Here is a 17,500-nt window from a genome sequence, read left to right on the forward strand (position 1 = left end):
TCCATCTTATCCTCTTATCCTGATTCGGCTTAAGTCTAGATTCTTTCCTCCTCTTTTTTTTCCCTCCTTCCCTCCCTCCCTCCCTCCCTCCATTGTCAGCCTACCGAGTCCGGAGCTTCGAAAAACCGGTTCATGGACGAGCTCGAAACACGATCCGAGGCTTCGAACCCCCCCCCCAAAAAAAAAAAAAAACGCAGGAAATATCAAATAAAAAAATAATTAATGAAAAAAAATAGATAAAAAAAGATAGATGTCCTCGGAAAACACGAAATCCAACCCGCCGATACGCGATCAGATTCTGTTTCCGCGTTGCAACATTTTTCATAATCCTTTGTGCGTGCGTGTGTGTGTGTGTGTGTGTGTGTGTTGCTATTGATATGCTAAGCTGTAACGAGAAAAAAATAAGAAAAAAACAATAAAACTAATAAAAGAAAAAAAAGAAGTATGCAATAAATTTGACTATAAAGAGAGAGAGAGAGAGAGAGAGAGAGAGAGAGAGAGAGAGAGAGTCACAGTGATGGAGATTTTGCCTTCCTCGTCTCCTTGTGTTATGGCGTGTTTTATGGCGTGAGGAGGAGGAGGAGGAGGAGGAGGAGGAGGAGGAGGAATAAAAGAAGAACGAGAAAGTAGACTAGCGGGCAGATAAAAAGAAGAAAGAAGAAGAAGAAGAGGAGGAAGAGAAGCGGGAGGTGGAGGAGGAGGAGGAGGAGGAGGAGGAGGAGGAGGAGGAAGGTGACGAAGTTGAGCACCAAGGCCACGCGCAGTTTTCCCTTTCCTCCTCCTCCTCCTCCTCCTCCTCCTCCGCTTCCTTCTTCTTTTTTCTTCTCAACTTCTCTCTAGTCTTCTTCCTCTACCTTCTTCGCTTCCTCCTCCTCTTCCTCTTCCTCGTCTTTCTCCTCTTTTCTACTTCTTCATTCCTTCACACATCTTTTTCAATCTCCTTTTCTTCTTCTTTTATGTATCCTATTTCTCTTCCTCCTCCTCCTCCTCCTCCTCCTCTTCTTCTTCTTCTTCTTCTTCTTCTTCTTCTTCTCTTGTTCCTTCTTCTTCTTTCTTTCTTTACTTCCTCATTCTTCAACGCTGCCATCTTAATCTTCTTCTTCTTCTTCTTCTCCCCCTCCTCCTCCTTCTTCACCATATATCTTAATCATTTGCTCTCCTTTTCTTTACAATCTTCTTCTTTCTCTCCTCCTCCTCCTCCTCCTCCTCCTCCTCCTCTAACAATACACAATCATGCACTCTAAACATTGCTATCATCATCATCATCAGCCTCCATTCTGTCCTCATTTTCCTCCTCCTCCTCCTCCTCCTGTGTCGGTGAGGAAGGAAGAGAGGAAGGAAGTGGCCCTCATTTTTTTCTTCGTATTTTCTTCCTCCTCTTTCTTTTCCCATTTTCTTTTCTTTCTTCTCTTTACTTATTTTCTTCCTTTTTTTCTTCTTCTTCTTCCAACGCTATCGCTATCATCATTTTCTCTTCCTCCTCCTCCTTCTCCTCCTCCTCCTCCTCCTCCTCCCCATCCTCCTCCTCCTCCTTCTCCTCTTCCTCCTACTTATCATTATCGTCATCTATTCCTCCTCCTCTTCTTCTTCTTCTTCTTCCTCCTCCTCCTCCTCCTCCTAGTGATGGATGACGGATTCAGGTTACGGGTCTCTCTCTCTCTCTCTCTCTCTCTCTCTCTCTCTCTCTCTCTCTCTCTCTCTCTCTCTCTCTCTCTCTCTCTCTCTCTCTCGGTTTCTAGTTATAGTTTGAAATAAACACGCACACACACATTAGTCATCCTGAGGAAACAAGAGGCTCCGTTCCTTTCTGTGTGTGTGTGTGTGTGTGTGTGTGTGTGTGTGTGTGTGTGTAAGGGAGATGATAACTGTGTCCATGTGTTTGTTATTGTTGTTTTTGGTGGTGGTGGTGGTGGTAGTGGTGGTGGTCATATTAACAGTAATATTCTAGTTTGTTATTTTTCTTTCACATGCAAGATAAAAGAATCTATATATTTTTATTTGTTATATTTTTTTCATTTACATTTTATTTGGTTACCCCTGAACAGCACTTTCCTCCGTCTACTGAGAACTGAAGACCCTTATTTCTTAACACTTTCGGGTCTACCAAAGCCTTGTCAAACTATCACCAGGCTCATAACACTGCCCATGGAAACATAAGCACATCAACCTCTACCAAAGCTTTGTCAAACAATTACTATAAAAAAAAATAGTAATTGTTTGACAAGGCTTTGGTAGAGGTGATTATATTTGGTATGCCTATATGAATGAGCTATGTAGGAAATAATGACGGAAAGTGTGCATTACTTTATAGATAGCCTACTATCATCGCCTTCAGTGCTCGTTTTGCAGGGCCCGTTCTCCCTTGAAAACTTGCAGTATTATGATTGTACTTTGTTTCTTAGGTGATGTCATTGATTGTTTAAGTAGAGTGTCGTTTTTAATTAAGTTTCGAATACTTTTTAATCATGAAAGAAGCTATATTATCTCAATCATATATATTTGGTACGTGTCTTTGATACAATCTATGATGTCATTAACAGCCAATCAGGTGAAAGGGAGGCGGAGCTTAGCCAGAATGGGGGAGGGGCTTCTCGGTGCAAATTGGCCAAGCTAATTTGGACCGACTATAGGCTCATAACACTACATATGGAAACACTAACACAACTACCTCTACCAAAGCATTCTCAAACTATCACTAGGCTCATAACACTACCCATGGAGACACTAACACAACAACTTCTACTAAAGCCTTGTCAAACTACCACTAGGCTTATAACACTACCCATGGAAACACTAACACAACAACCTCTACCAAAGCCTTGTCAAACTATCACTAGGCTCATAACACTACCCATGGAAACACTAACACAACAACCTCTACCAAAGCCTTGTCAAACTATCACCAGGCTCATAACACTACCCATGGAAACACTAACACAACAACCTCTACCAAAGCCTTGTCAAACTATCACCAGGCTCATAACACTACCCATGGAAACACTAACTCAAGAACCTCCACCAAAGCCTTGTCAAACTATCACTAGGCTCATAAAACTACCCATGGAGACACTAACACAACAACTTCTACTAAAGCCTTGTCAAACTACTACTAGGCTTATAACACTACCCATGGAAACGCTAACACAACAACCTCCACCAAAGCCTTGTCAAACTATCACTAGGCTCATAACACTACCCATGGAAACACTAACACAACAACCTCTACCAAAGCCTTGCGAAACTATCACTAGGCTCATAATACTACCCATGGAAACACTAACACAACAACCTCTACAAAAGTCTTGCCAAACTATCACTAGGCTCATAACATTACCCATGGAAACACTAATACAACAACCTCCATCAAAGCCTTAAGAAATAGATGTAAGCCCCGAAATGTTTTAAAATATGGACTTAAGCTGCCTCGGTGAACTTTGTATATAGTAGATGTCCTCTTTCAGTGTTTTAGCGGGCAGGTTTTTTTTACAGTAACGCCTTATCTCGCTGTTTGGTTCATATTGTCCCCCGGCGCTCCCGTTGACTTGAGATGTAATGAAGCCACGTTACTGGGCAGCATGGCAGTGAGAGATCTTCAGTCATTGGAAGGTGGACGAAAATAAAGTCGGCATTCTCAGACGTTCTCGCTTCTCACATCAACAATTTCCAAAGGCTGCAAAGGAGATTGGTTGCGCTCCCTTGAGTGTTTTTTTTCACGTTCGTGGTGCAAAAGCTTCGTCAAACTACCATCAGGATAAAAAATGCAACCCATGGGAATGTCCGCAGCTCCTACGAAAGCCTTGTCAACTGTGTGTGTGTTAGGGCGCCGGAATGTTTAGGACTATGACCCTTTATTCTTCAGGGCGGGATGTGAACCTTCGAGTCTGTGAGCGCCGACCAGATGCATGGCGTGGATGCTGATGGCGAAGAACAAGGCCTCAGGAGTCGCCACGAGTAGGCTGACCGGCCTCTTGAAGTCTCCTCATGTCCTTAATCATTGTGAACGTGAAAAAACGCTGTAGTAGTAATAGCAGTAGTGGTGACCTGTTATTTTTGTTGCTTTCTTCTTCCTGAGGCTACTCGATGTGTATTGGGGATGTAGGCCTTTGAGAGAGGTGTGAGTTACGGTAAGGGAGGAGGGCGCAGCAGCAGCAGCAGCAGCAGCGTCACACTGAGGGTGGAGGCGAGGCGGAGGGGCGGCGGGCGGCGGCGGGCCAGTGTGTGCGGGTCCGCGGTGAAGGGAGGGCGTCGCGCCGTGTGAGCAGAGCAGCGACGCGGCAGCCAGCTAGGCCCAACGGCGGCGTGTCGCGTGCGGTGGTGCTGCCGCCAACGCTCGCCGGGGCACCACGGCGGCGGGGACCCAGGGAACACTAGAGTGAGTTCCGGTGGTGATCGTGTTGGTGGTGGTGACGGCGGTGACGCAAGGACTGAGCGGTGACGGTGACGGGGAGTGTTCCGGTGATTACAAGGACTCGCGGCGACCTGACGGAGGCGGTGACGGGGATGACGCGGCGACAGCACCACGCTGGCCAGGCTGTGTGTGTGTGTGTGTGTGTGTGTGTGTGTGTTCCTCGTCGCGGTCAGGGCGGGAGGTGAGCCACGTGGGGCGGGGCGCTCGTTCAAGGCTCCGTCGCACGCCGAGCCGTGAGCCACAACACGAGGCGAGGCTGCCACGCTTCAGGTTGGAACTCGTGACGGGACGGGGGGTGGGCGGGGCAGGGCGGGACGGGACGGGACCGGGCGGGACGGGACGGGACGGGGCGGGACGGGGCAGACCGGGGCGGGACGGGGCAGGGAGGGGCGGGACGGGGCAGGACGGGACGGGACTGGGTAGGACGGGGCGGGGCAGGACAGGGTGGGGCGGGACGGGGCAGGCCGGGGTGGGGTGGTGTGGGCATGCAGCGGGCGGTGTGGGGACGGGGCGGGACGGGGTAGACCGGGGCGGGACGGGGCAGGGCGGGGCGGACGGTACTGGGTAGCACGGGGCGGGGCGGGACAGGGCAGGACAGGGTGGGGCGGGGTGGGGTGGGCAGGGATGGAGTATTCGTATTCGAATACATTCGAATACCATATGTGGGTGTATTTGTATTCAAATAATTCTTCATAGAAATCAAAGTATTCCCATTCGTATTCGAATACAAGGGAAAAGTATTCGTATTTTGCGAAAAATCTAACGAATACTTCAAAGTTTGTTATCAGAAATTACAGCCGCTATTAAGGTCAGTGTGACGTCCCTACACGGCACCAGCCATGAGCCATTGTTCATAAACTCATGTTACTGTTGTGTAACTTTATCACAGTGCTATATACGGTTACTTCAAGAAAGTGTTCTTCAGTGAAAAGTTTTTATGAATATTCATGAATACTTTCAAGAGGTATTCGTATTTGTCATCGAATTAAAACCATTTCAGTGTATTTGAGTTCGTATTCGTATTCGGTGGAATTCAAAGTGTTCCTCTTCGTACTCGAATACACACTCTTGTATTCACTCCACCCCATGGTGTCGGGGTGGATGACCGGCTCCTTGGTTCACACGGTTTATTAGTGAGCTCCCAAACCAATACCAAAGACTTGTATTTCCTTGTTCAGTGTTCGATGTTCAGGTCAAACAGTGTGAGGAAGCTATACGGGAAACCCTTTTAGTTTGTCGGTACTGCAACGAAAACCAAACCATTATGAACTGCATAGAGTTGTAAAGCTTGGTTCAGGTGGTTCCAAGACACTGTGTTGAACCTGGAAATTGGCGCCAGACAGAGGGCAAAATTCTAAAGTCTTTCGGCGGCCAAGCTTTCTACTGAGTAGTTTCATGAGCCTGGTGGTAGTGTGACGAAGCCTCTGCACCGTGAACATGAAAAAAAACACTCATGAGAACGCGTTTGACCTCCTCCTCTGTCTTTGGAAATAATGAATGTGAGAGGTGGAAGCGTCCAGGAATAGAGACCGAAAGAGCGAGACACTGAGACCACATTTAGCATCACGAGGTCAGAATCAAACTAGCGATAAGACTTCCACCTCAAGACCGTTCAAGTGCAAACCAAAACCGCCTAAAAGTGTCCGGAAAAACGCAATTGTGATATAGATAGAGACGAGTGAGGCGAAGGGCGGTGATCAGAGTGAAACGAGTGGGCAGGTCGTGGTCTTGGGCAGTCCACGTCTCGAACAAGTCCAGAACGTGTGTGGCTGTGGACGAGAAAGTGACAGGAAGTGTTCGTGTATCTGTCTTTGTCTTGAGTTACTGCTGTTTTTGTTTTATTTTCTTTATTTTTACAAAGGAAACAGCCCAAGGAAAAGAAACAATATTGAAAAAAAAGGCCTGCAAATCACCGCCTTCTGGTCCTGTTCCTCCTCCTCCTCCTCATCATCATCTGCTTCCTCTTCCTCCTCCTCCTCCTCCTCCTCTTCTGCTTCCTTTTCCTCCTCATTCTTCACCTCGTGTCTGTTCTTTACCCTCTTCCTCCTCGTCATTATCATCTTCCTCTTCCTCCTCCTCTTCCTCCTCCTCCTCCTCCTCTTCTGCTTCCTTTTCCTCCTCATTCTTCATCTCGTGTTTGTTCTTTATCTTCTTCCTCCTCGTCATTATCATCTTCCTCTTCCTCCTCCTCCTCGTCTCTCGTTCCTCCTCCTCCTGCTATCACAATCATCATTATTTTTGCCCTTGATCTGCCTCCCGATGTAAAAAAATAATAATCTATCCCTCAACATCACCATCTTCATCTTCACCGCATCTTCTATTATGTATTTTTCCTCCTTTTCACTGCCTCCTTATTTCTCCTCCTCATCCTCGTCTTTCTCCTCTTCCTCCTCCTCTTCCTCACACAAACATCTCTTCATCATCATCATCATCATCATCATTTTCATCTTCATATCCTCATAAACACACACACACACACACACACACACGATGGTGGCCTCTGCATCAAGACTGAGCTAATTTTATCCCAGTGTTCTCCGCCTGTCGCTTATATTGCATCCCTCCCACCACGCCCGCCCATATTCTCTCTCTCTCTCTCTCTCTCTCTCTCTCTCTCTCTCTCTCTCTCTCTCTCTCTCGTTTCTTACTCATTCCCCTTTTTCCTCATTTCCAAGTCGATACATTTTCCTCCTTTTCCCTTTTCCCTTTTCTCTTTTCTTCTCCTCTTCATTCCTCTCTCTTCTTCCTTCTCCTCTTCTCCACTTCATCAGTCTTCTCCAGGCACCCTTTCTTCCTCCTCTCTCTCTCCTTCCCTCCTCCTCCTCCTTTTTAATGCGAGCGTCCAGTTTCCTAATGCAAGAGTTTACCAAAAGCTTCACTCTTTCATCTCTTTCACTGGCACAAACTCAGGTAGATCTTCTTTTGTCTATTCTTCTTCTTCTTCTTCTTCTCCTGATCCTAAGTGTTCGTATCAGTTGTTAGTTGAAAATTGAGAAGGAGGAGGAGGAGGAGGAGGAGAAGGAGGAGGATCGGTGGTTAGTTTGTTGTATAACCTTCCTCATCTCTCTCCTCCTCCTCCTCCTCCACCTCCTCCTCCTCCTCCTCCTCTCATTAGCTCGTTCCTACTAAAGGGAAGGTAAGAAAGAAAGAGGAAGAGGAAGAGGAAGAGAAGGAGGAGGAGGAGGGTACAGTTTCCTCTCTCTTCTCCATTCTTCCTCTTCCCTCCTTGACTCTAAAGCGGTCTCTCTCTCTCTCTCTCTCTCTCTCTCTCTCTCTCTCTCTCTCTCTCTCTCTCTCTCTCTCTCTCTCTCTCTCTCTCTCTCTCTCTCTCTCTCTCTCCTCCTCCTCCTCTCCCTCCTGCTCCTTATTCACCTTCACTACGTCTTTCCTGTCTCCTGCTTCCTCTTCCTCCTCCTCCTCCTCCTCCTCCTCCTCCTCCTCAACTTTTCAACTTAACCTGTCAACCTCCTTCAACACCACTGCCTCCTCCTCCTCCTCCTTCTCTTTTTCTCTCCATTCCTCCGTTTTTCTCTTCTCTCGCCCGCTCTTCTCTTCTCCTTCATCACTTCGTTCTCTTCTTTTCCTTCTCTTCTTCACACTTCTTCCACCTCCTCTTCTTATTCCTCTTCTTCTTTTTCGTCTCCACTTCACATCTCTACCTCTTCCTCTTCCTCCTCCTCTTAAACTGCTTTCTCTTGACTCTCTTCTTCTTCTTCTTCTTCTTCTTCTTCTTCTTCTTCTTCTTCTTCTTCTTCTTCTCCTCGTTTTCCTTCTCTCTCTTTGTCTCCATTTTCTTTTCCTATTCGTTTTTCTTTTCCGATTCCTCCTCTTCTTCTTCTTCCTCTTCCTCCTCTTCCTCCTCCTCCTCTTCTTCTTCCTTCCTGCTATCCTTGTATAATTCCATGGTAAGATCGCACCTCGAGTATGCAGTGCAGTTCTGGTCTCCCAATTACAGAAAAGACATTGCTCTACTGGAAACGATTCAGCGACGCGCCACAAAGATGATTCCAACCTTCAGGGCTCAACCGTACGAGGAACGACTCAAGCGACTCAATCTCTTTACATTGGAGAAAAGACGCCTACGAGGGGATATGATTCAAGTCTTCAAGTATCTAAAAAAGTTCAATAACGTCGATTACTCCATTTGAGCTGTAAACCAACTCAAGAACTAGAAATAACGGTTTACCCATTCAGTCGAGTCGATGTAACACAGACATTGGAAGGAGTTTCTTTTCAAACCGAGTCATCCGCCACTGGAACAATCTTCCCTCAGAAGTAGTAAATGCGAATACCATCAACTCCTTCAAATATAGAATCGACCGTCATTTCGCTGCGTCGGGAGTAAACTGAATAACGAGAGGCTTCCATCTGCTCCTCAATATCGAGGTGCTTTCATCTGCTCACCAAGCCCCAAGTGGCGGTCGAGCAGATTAAATCACCCAAGCGGGCGACCTCGTAATGAGCCAATAGGCTTTCTGTTGCCTGCATTTCCATGTTTCCACGTTTCCTCCTCCTCCACGCTCAACAGGTTCCTCAAAGTCCCGTGGAGGAAAAAAAAATAAATAAACTGAGTGGCTGTAACTCTCTCTCTCTCTCTCTCTCTCTCTCTCTCTCTCTCTCTCTCTCTCTCTCTCTCTCTCTCTCTCTCTCTCTCTCTCTCTCTCTCTCTCTCTCTCGGGTAATAGAGTTTGTCAGTCGGTTTGGCAGATTTCTCGTTTCTGTTTCAAAGAGAATTTTATCTTCGCCTGTCGATCTCTCTCTCTCTCTCTCTCTCTCTCTCTCTCTCTCTCTCTCTCTCTCTCTCTCTCTCCAAGCCATATATCACGTTCACACACACACACACACCACCACCACCACCACAACTACCATCACCACCACCGTACCACCGTCACCACCACCACCACCACCGCACAACCACCACCACCACCACCACCTCACACATAAAAAAAAGTGTTACGTTCGAAATATGCAAAAGAAATACTAAATAATAATGCTGTTGTCGTTGTTGTTGTTGTTGTTGTTGTTGGTTATATTAGGAGTCCCGATTGCAAGTTTGATAAGCCTTGATATGTAACCCCTCTCTCTCTCTCTCTCTCTCTCTCTCTCTCTCTCTCTCTCTCTCTCTCTCTCTCTAATAGATATCTTATGAATAATAGTTTTTGTCATTATTTTTTTCCATATCTCTGAATTGTATCTTTTATAACTATCTTTGCATATATTTAGAATGATTATTAACCCATTTATTTTTTTCTCCTTTTATTTTTCTTCTTTTTCTTTCAGTAACGATTTTTCTTCTTCCTTCTTTATCTTTTCCCCTTTTTCTTCTCCCTTATTACTTCCCTCTTCCTTCCTTCCTCCTCCTTTTTCCCATCTTCCTCCTTCTTTTTTCTTATATATTTCTTATTATCATGCATATTTTTAAAGTTTTTTTTTCATTTATATCTAACTTATTTTTATCAGCGTAAGACATTTATTTTCTTTTCCTCTCAACGCGATTTTCATTTGTTTTTCGTCATTATAAAAATGTCCTTCAGTAACGACTTTTTTTCTTATTTTTTTGCGTTTTTCTATCATTTATGTTTAACTTTTTTTCTTTCATTTTCGCGCCTTTTTTTTCATTTCCTCTCAACGCGATTATCATTTGTTTCGTAAATTTTAACACGCGTCATTATATAAAAAATCCTTCAGTAACGACTTCTCTCTTACTTATTTTCAACGGTCTCTTATTTACGACGTTTTGCTCATTTATATTTTTTCTCGCATTATCGCTTTTTTTTTAATTTCCTCCTAACGCGATTTTCATTTGCTTCGTCATTAGATGAAAAATCCTTCAGTAACGACTTTTCTCCTATTTCTTTTCAACGGTCTCTTATTTAGGACGTTTTCTCAGTTATATTTATCTTTTAATTAGCCTAGCACATTTTTTCTCATTTCCTCTCAACGCGATTCTCATTTGTTTCGTCATTATATATAAAAAAAAATCCTTCAGTAACGACTTTTATCTCTTTTCAATGGCTTCTTATTTACGACGATTTTCTCATTTATATTTATCTTTTAATTAGCCTAGCACATTTTTTCTCTTTTCCTCTCAATGCGATTCTCATTTGTTTCGTCGTTATATATAAAAAAAAATCCTTATTAACGACTTTTCCCTTATTTATTTTCAATGGCCTCTTATTTACGACGATTTTCTCATTTATATTTATCTTTTTATTAGCAAGCACATAACTTACCAAGAACTGAAGACGATGATGTGGATGAAGATGAGGATGAGGAGTGTGTGTGTGTGTGTGTGTGTGTGTGTGTGTGTGTGTGTGTGTGTGTTATTTCTTTTTCATTTCCTCTGAACGCGATTTTCATTTTTTACGTAAACTTTAACACGCCTTCAGTAACGCCCTAACCTAACCTAACCTAACCTAACCTTACCTTGTATATCATAGTGACCCTCTCCCCTTTTCTTCTTCCTTGTTTGTCGGTAATTCCTTTTTTATATTTCTTTTCAACGGTCTCTTATTTACGGCGTTTTTCTCATTTATATCTAACCTTTTTTTCTATTATTTTTCAACCCAGCACATTTTTTTCCATTTCTGCTTAACGCGATTTTCATTTGTTTCGTCATTTCAAAAATTTCCTTCAGTAAAATCTTTTCTGATTTACGACGTTTTTGTCATTTATATTTATCTTTTTTTTAATCTAGCATTTTTTTTCATTTTATTTCCTCTTAACGATTTTCTTTTGTTTCTTTTCCATTTCCTCAAAGCGATTTTCTTTTTCTTTTCCATTTCCTATTAACGATTTTCTTTTTTTTTCAATTTCCTCTTAACGATTTTCTTTTTTTTTCAATATCCTCTTAACGAATTTTTTTTCCATTTCCTCTTAACTTAACGATTTTCATTTTTTTCCATTTCCTCTTAACGATTTTTTTTCTTTTTCTTTTTCTTTTTATTTTCTCTACGATTTTTTTTCATTTCCTCCTAACGATTTTCTTTTTTTTCCATTTCCTCTTAACGATTTTCTTTTTCTCCATTTCCTCTTAACGATTATCTTTTTTTTTCCATTTCCTCTTAACGATTTTTTTTCTTTTTCTTTTTATTTTCTCAACGATTTTTTTTTCATTTCCTCCTAACGATTTTCTTTTTTTTCCATTTCCTCTTAACGATTTTCTTTTTTTTCATTTCCTCTTAACGATTTTCTTTTTTTTCATTTCCTCTTAACGATTTTCTTTTTTTTTCATTTCCTCTTAACGATTTTCTTTTTTTTCCATTTCCTCTTAACGATTTTCTTTTTCCATTTCCTCGAAACGATTTTCTTTCTTTTTTTTCATTTTCTCCTAACGTGATTTTCTTTTGTTTATTTCGATTTTTTTTCTTTTTTTTTAATTTCCTCTATTACGCGATTTTCTTATGTTTGTTTCCTTTTTCATTTTCTCTGAACACGATTTTTTTTGTTTCTTTATTTTTATTTTTGTTTTCTTTGTCTTTTTCTTGTTTTTTTGTTCTTTTTCTTTTTTGTTTTGTTCCCTTTTTTATTTTCTCTTAACCGATTTTCTTTTTCTTTAATTTCCTCCACACCGTATTTTCTTTTTTTTTATTTCCTCCTGACCTGATTTTCTTTTGTTCTCCTTATTTTTATTTTCTTCCTAACCCGATTTTCTTTTGTTTTCTTTCTTATTTTTATTTTCTTCCTAACCCGATTTTCTTTTGTTTTCTTTCTTATTTTTATTTTCTTCCTAACCCGATTTTCTTTTGTTTTCTTTCTTATTTTTATTTTCTTCCTAACCCGATTTTCTTTTGTTCTCTTTTTTTTATTTTCTTCCTAACCCGATTTTCTTTTGTTTTCTTCCTTATTTCTATTTTCTTCCTAACCTGATTTTCTTTTGTTCTCTTATTTTTATTTCCTTCCTAACCCGATTTTCTTTTGTTTTCTTTCTTATTTTTATTTTCTTCCTAACCCGATTTTCTTTTGTTTTCTTTCTTATTTTTATTTTCTTAACTCGTTTTTCTTTTGTTTTCTTTTTTCTTTTTCTTTTCTTCTTTAACCGATTTTCTTTTGTTCTCTTTTTTTATTTTAATTTTCCTCCTAACCCGATTTTCTTTTGTTTTTTTTCTTTTTATTTTCTTCCTAACCCGATTTTTTTTTCATTTCTTCCTAACCCGATTTCTTTATTGTTGTTGTTTTTTCTCCTCCCCGCCGCCGTTCCTTTCGTCTATTGTTTCCGTCGTTCATTTCGTTCACATTTTCGTCGTTCATATTTTTCCGAGGGTCGTTCAGGCTTTTTTTCCTCTTAAATGAGCGGAAGTTATGGAACGACTGGCTTTTTTTCGAATTTTTAAAGCTTCATCTTCCTCCTCATCCATTTTCTCTTCCTCCCTTCTTCCTCCTCTTTCCTCTTCCTCCTCTTCCTCTTTCTCTTCATCCCTTCTTCCTCTCTCTCCTCTTTCTTCTCTTCTTCTTTCTCTTCTGAATTCTTGCTCATTCCTTCTTCCTCTTTTTCTTCTTCTTTCTCTTCTCCTTACTCCTTCCTCCTCCTTATCTCTATCTTCCTCCTTTTTTCCTTCTTCTTCCTCCCTCTCCTCTCTTTTTTCTCCCCTCTCCTCCTCCTCTCTTAATTCTTCCTTCTTCCTTCCCTCTTCTTACCTCTTCCTCCTTTTTTTTCCCTCTTCTTCCTTCTGCCTCCCTTTTCTCTCTTCCCTCTTCTTCCTCCTCTCTTCTTTTCCCCCTCTTCCTCTTTCTTCCCTCCCTCCTATCCTCCCTTCTCCTCTTCCCCTCCCTCCTCCTCCCTCCCTTTCTCTCCCCTTTCCCTTCGCTTCCTCCCTCCTCACCCTTCCTTTCCCCTTCTTTCCTCCTCCTCCTCCCTTTCTCCCCACCTCTCTCCCTTTCCTCCCTCCTGTCTCTCCCCTACCCTTTTTTCCTCCTTTTCGTCCATCCTCTCTCTCTCTCTCTCTCTCTCTCTCTCTCTCTCTCTCTCTCTCTCTCTCTCTCTCTCTCTCTCTCTCTCTCTCTCTCTCTCTCTCTCTCTCTCTCTCTCTCTCTCTCTCTCTCTCTCTCTCTCTCTCTCTCTCTCTCTCTCTCTCTCTCTCTCTCTCTCTCTCTCTCTTTTTTCCCTTCCTAAAAAAACGGATCTAAACGAGTGGAGTAAAATTTGCAAGCATTTTCTTGTAGATTTAATACCCTTGCTAAATGGTGTTTTCGTGTGTGTTTGTGTGTGTGTGTGTGTGTGTGTGTGTGTGTGTGTGTGTGTGTGTGTGTGTGTGTGTGTGTGTTCGGGGTTTTCCTTAATTTATTGTGCTATGTTTTTTATGTAGTTTATGTTTGTATTTTTTTTGGCGTTCGTGTGAGCAAGAAAAACGTTTTATTCTATTTTTTTTGTGTGTGTTTGTGTGTTTGTTTGTAGTCTGAGGATTCGTGTATGAATGAAAAAAAATGATGTTATTGTATGTGTGTATTTACTTCTCTGGCGTTCGTGTTTGCGTGAAAAAAATGTTAAATTCTCACATTGTGTTCATCATCCTGGCGTGCGTGTATGGATAAAAAAAAGGGTGTTCCATTTTCTATAGATATCTACCCTTTGCTCTACTTTAATATTAATCTTCCTATACTAAATTTATCTTCATTTTCTTACATATTCGTCAATCTTTCTCTTCTCTTTTCTATATTTTTTCCATTGGTCCGTATTCTTAAAACATTTCGTCCCCCAAGCGCACATATTTGACAAGGCTTTCGTAAAGGTTGTGAGCGTTTCCAGGGGTAGTTTCATGACCCTGGTGGTAGTTTGACCCTTCCTCTGTACCACGAACCTAAAAAAACACTCATTAGAACCCGATTGATCTCCCCACATATTTGATAAGATTTTTATTAGGAGTTTTGGGCATTTCCATGGATAGTTTCATGACTTTGGTGGTAGTTTGACCCTTCCTCTGTACCACGAACCTAACGAAAACACTCATTAGAACCCGACTGATCTCACATACTTGACAAGGCTTTCGTAGAGGTTGTGAGCGTTTCCAGGGGTAGTTTCATGACTTTGGTGGTAGTTTGACCCTTCCTCTGTACCATAAACCTAAAAAAACACTCATTTGAACCCGATTGATCTCCCCACATATTTGACAAGGCTTTCGTAGAGGTTGTGAGCGTTTCCAGGGGTAGTTTCATGACCCTAGTGGTAGTTTGACCCTTCCTCTGTACCATGAACCTAAAAAAACACTCATACGAACCCGATTGATCTCCCCACATATTTTACAAGGCTTTCGTAGAGATTGTGGGCATTTCCATGGATAGTTTCATGACCCTGGTGGTAGTTTGACCCTTCTTCTGTACCATGAACCTAACGAAAACACTCATACGAACCCGACTGATCTCCTTTTCGGACTTAGGAAATAGTTAAGGTGAGAGGCGTTAAGGTTAAGGCGGAGGCGGAGTTTTTACATTGAAAGGAAAAAGAAACATATTACCTCCATCACTCTATCGTTCGTGTATGCATTAAAAAAGTGCATTTATATCTCTGTTTGAAATTCTAGCGTTCGTTAATGAAAGAAAGAGATATAAGAGGGAAGTCTTTTTCTGCCATTCCTGACGATGACTCTTACTTTTTATGAACGGTTGGGTAAGTTTGGCATTCGTGTGTGTATGGAAAAAAAGTTAATTCCCTCTCTATACTCATCACTTCTCCCCTTTCCTTTCTCTTCCTCTCCATCCCTTCCCTTCCCTTTCTTCCTTAGTTTCCCCCTTCTTCTTTCTCCCTTTCTCCCCTTTCCTTTCTCTTCCTCTCCTTCCCTTCCCGTCTCTTTCTTCCTTAGTTTCCCCTTCTTCTTTCTCCCTTTCTCCCCTTTCCTTCCTCTTCCTCTCCTTCCCTTCCCGTCTCTTTCTTCCTTAGTTTCCCCTTCTTCTTTCTCCCTTTCTCCCCTTTCCTTTCTCTTCCTCTCCTTCCCTTCCCGTCTCTTTCTTCCTTAGTTTCCCCTTCTTCTTCTTCCTCTCCTTCTCCCCTTTTCTTTCTCCTCCTCTCCCTCCCTCCCCTTCTCTTTTTTCTCTCTCTCTCTTTTCCCCTTGTTCGTCTTCCTCCCATTCTCCCCTTTTCTTTCTCCTCCTCTCCCTCCCTCCCCTTCTCTTTTTCTCTATCTTTTCCCCTTCTTGTTCTTCCTCCCCTTCTCCCCTTTCTTTTTCTTTCCCTCCCTGCCTCCCCTTCTTTTTTTCCCTTTCTTTTCCTCCTTTCATCTTCCTCCTCTTCTCCCCATTTCTTTCTCTTCTCCCATTTCTCCCCTTCTCTTTCCTCCCTTCCTATTACCTATCCGTACCTATTATCCTCCCAATTTCGTTTCTTCTTTTCCTCCTCCTCTTCCTCCTCCTTCTTTTCTCCTCACCTCCCTTCCTTCCCTTCCTCCATCTGTATATTCCCTTCTTTATCTTATGTCCTTATTCCTTATTGCTTTTGGTGTTTGTGGGTGAAAGAAAAAAAAGAGAAGTATATTTGTCACTATTTCCACCACCACCACCACCACCACCACCCACGAGAGGAATATTACAACTACAACCAACTTCTAACAACCTAACACGACAACTTTTGGCTGCACTAATTATTCCTCGGGGTCACGGCTAATAATTCCAACTTAATAATTCACCGACAAAAAAGTTGCGACAATCACACAAACACAACATTTGCCAAACACGATTATCAAAGTTCACAGCGCTGCAAAGACCGTCCCTGTGCTGTCTAGGTAATGTTCGAGCCTTATTCTTTACCCATTCAAGTGTGGACGTAATAGGTTCAGATTCCATTGAAACGATTCAACTCCATACTCAATCCTATGTCTCCGCGTGCCAAGGGTAACTCAGGTAAAGTTCGTTATGCCTTGTTCTTCACTCATTCAAGTGTAGACGCAATAGGTTCAGATTCCATAGAGACGATTCAACCCCATACTCAATCCTGCACCTTTCCGTCCGTCAGGGGTAACTCAGGTAATGTTCGTGACGCTGGAAATACCTTGTTCTTTACCCATTCAAGTGTGGACGTAACAGGTTCAGATTCCATAAAGGATATACTCAATCCTATACTCCCATACTCAATCCTATGTCTCGTGTCAGGGGTAACTCAGGTAATGTTCATGACGCTGGAAATGGCTTCTTGTTAACTCATTCAAGTGTGGACGTAATAGGTTCAGATTCCATAGAGACGATTCAACCCAATACTCAATCCTGCACCTTTCCGTCCTTCAGGTGTAACTCAGGTAATGTTCGTGACGCTGGAAATGCCTTGTTCTTTCCCCATTCAAGTGGAGACGCAATAGATTCAGATTTCATAGAGACGATTCAACTCCATACTCAATCCTATGTCTCTTCGTGTGTCAGGTGTAACTCAGGTAATGTTCGTGACGCTGAAAATGGCTTATTGATTACCTATACAAGTGAAGACGTATTAGGCTCAGATTCCATAAAGACGATTCAACCCCATACTCAATCCTGCACCTTTCCGTCCGTCAGATGTAACTCAGGTAATGTTCGTGACGCTGGAAACGCCTTGTTCTTCACCCATTCAAGTGTAGACGTATTAGGTTTAGATTCCTTAGTGACGATTAAGGTTTTCAGTACTAGGAGCGGTGCAGTACTCAACCCCATACCTGTTTGTACGTCAGGTGAGATACAGAGATAGAGACAAACAGAGATACAGAGTGATGATGGTGATTGTTTTACACGACTACTGCACCTTGAACGGGAAAAAAAAACACCCATGAAAGCCCGGTTAATCTTCTCTGTGGCCTTGGGAAACAGTCGTAACGGGACCCCGATGATACGCTTAAGAATATGGACCCTCGTGTTTAAAAAGTTCACTCGTCGGCTTCAAACTGCTGTGTAGACTCTTCAGCGGGGACGACGGCAAAAGATGTGATATTCGGGCGTCTGAAATCTGCCGTACAATTAAACAGTTCGTCTACCAAGCACACATATCAAACAAAGCTTTCATAGACGTTTTAGGTACTTCCAGGAGTAGTTTTATGACCCTGGTGGTAGTTCGGTCCCTCTTCTGTACCGTGAACCTAAAGAAACACTCATGAGAATCTGATTGATCGCCTTTTTGGAAATTAGAAATAGCTGATGTGA

General features: G+C 42.5%; 1 protein-coding gene across 1 annotated transcript in view; it reads left to right on the forward strand.

Moving 5' to 3' along the window:
- The first annotated feature begins 4,209 nt into the window (after positions 1–4,209).
- Positions 4,210–17,500, forward strand: part of LOC126997116 (uncharacterized) — a 156,214-nt gene continuing 142,923 nt past the window's right edge. Inside the window, exon 1 of the mRNA XM_050858174.1 lies at positions 4,210–4,372. The gene's annotated coding sequence lies outside the window, so the exon portion shown is untranslated. The remainder of the gene's footprint in view (positions 4,373–17,500) is intronic.

The sequence above is a fragment of the Eriocheir sinensis genome, chromosome 11 (assembly GCF_024679095.1).
Source record: "Eriocheir sinensis breed Jianghai 21 chromosome 11, ASM2467909v1, whole genome shotgun sequence".
In the NCBI taxonomy this organism is placed as follows: Eukaryota; Metazoa; Arthropoda; class Malacostraca; order Decapoda; family Varunidae; genus Eriocheir; species Eriocheir sinensis.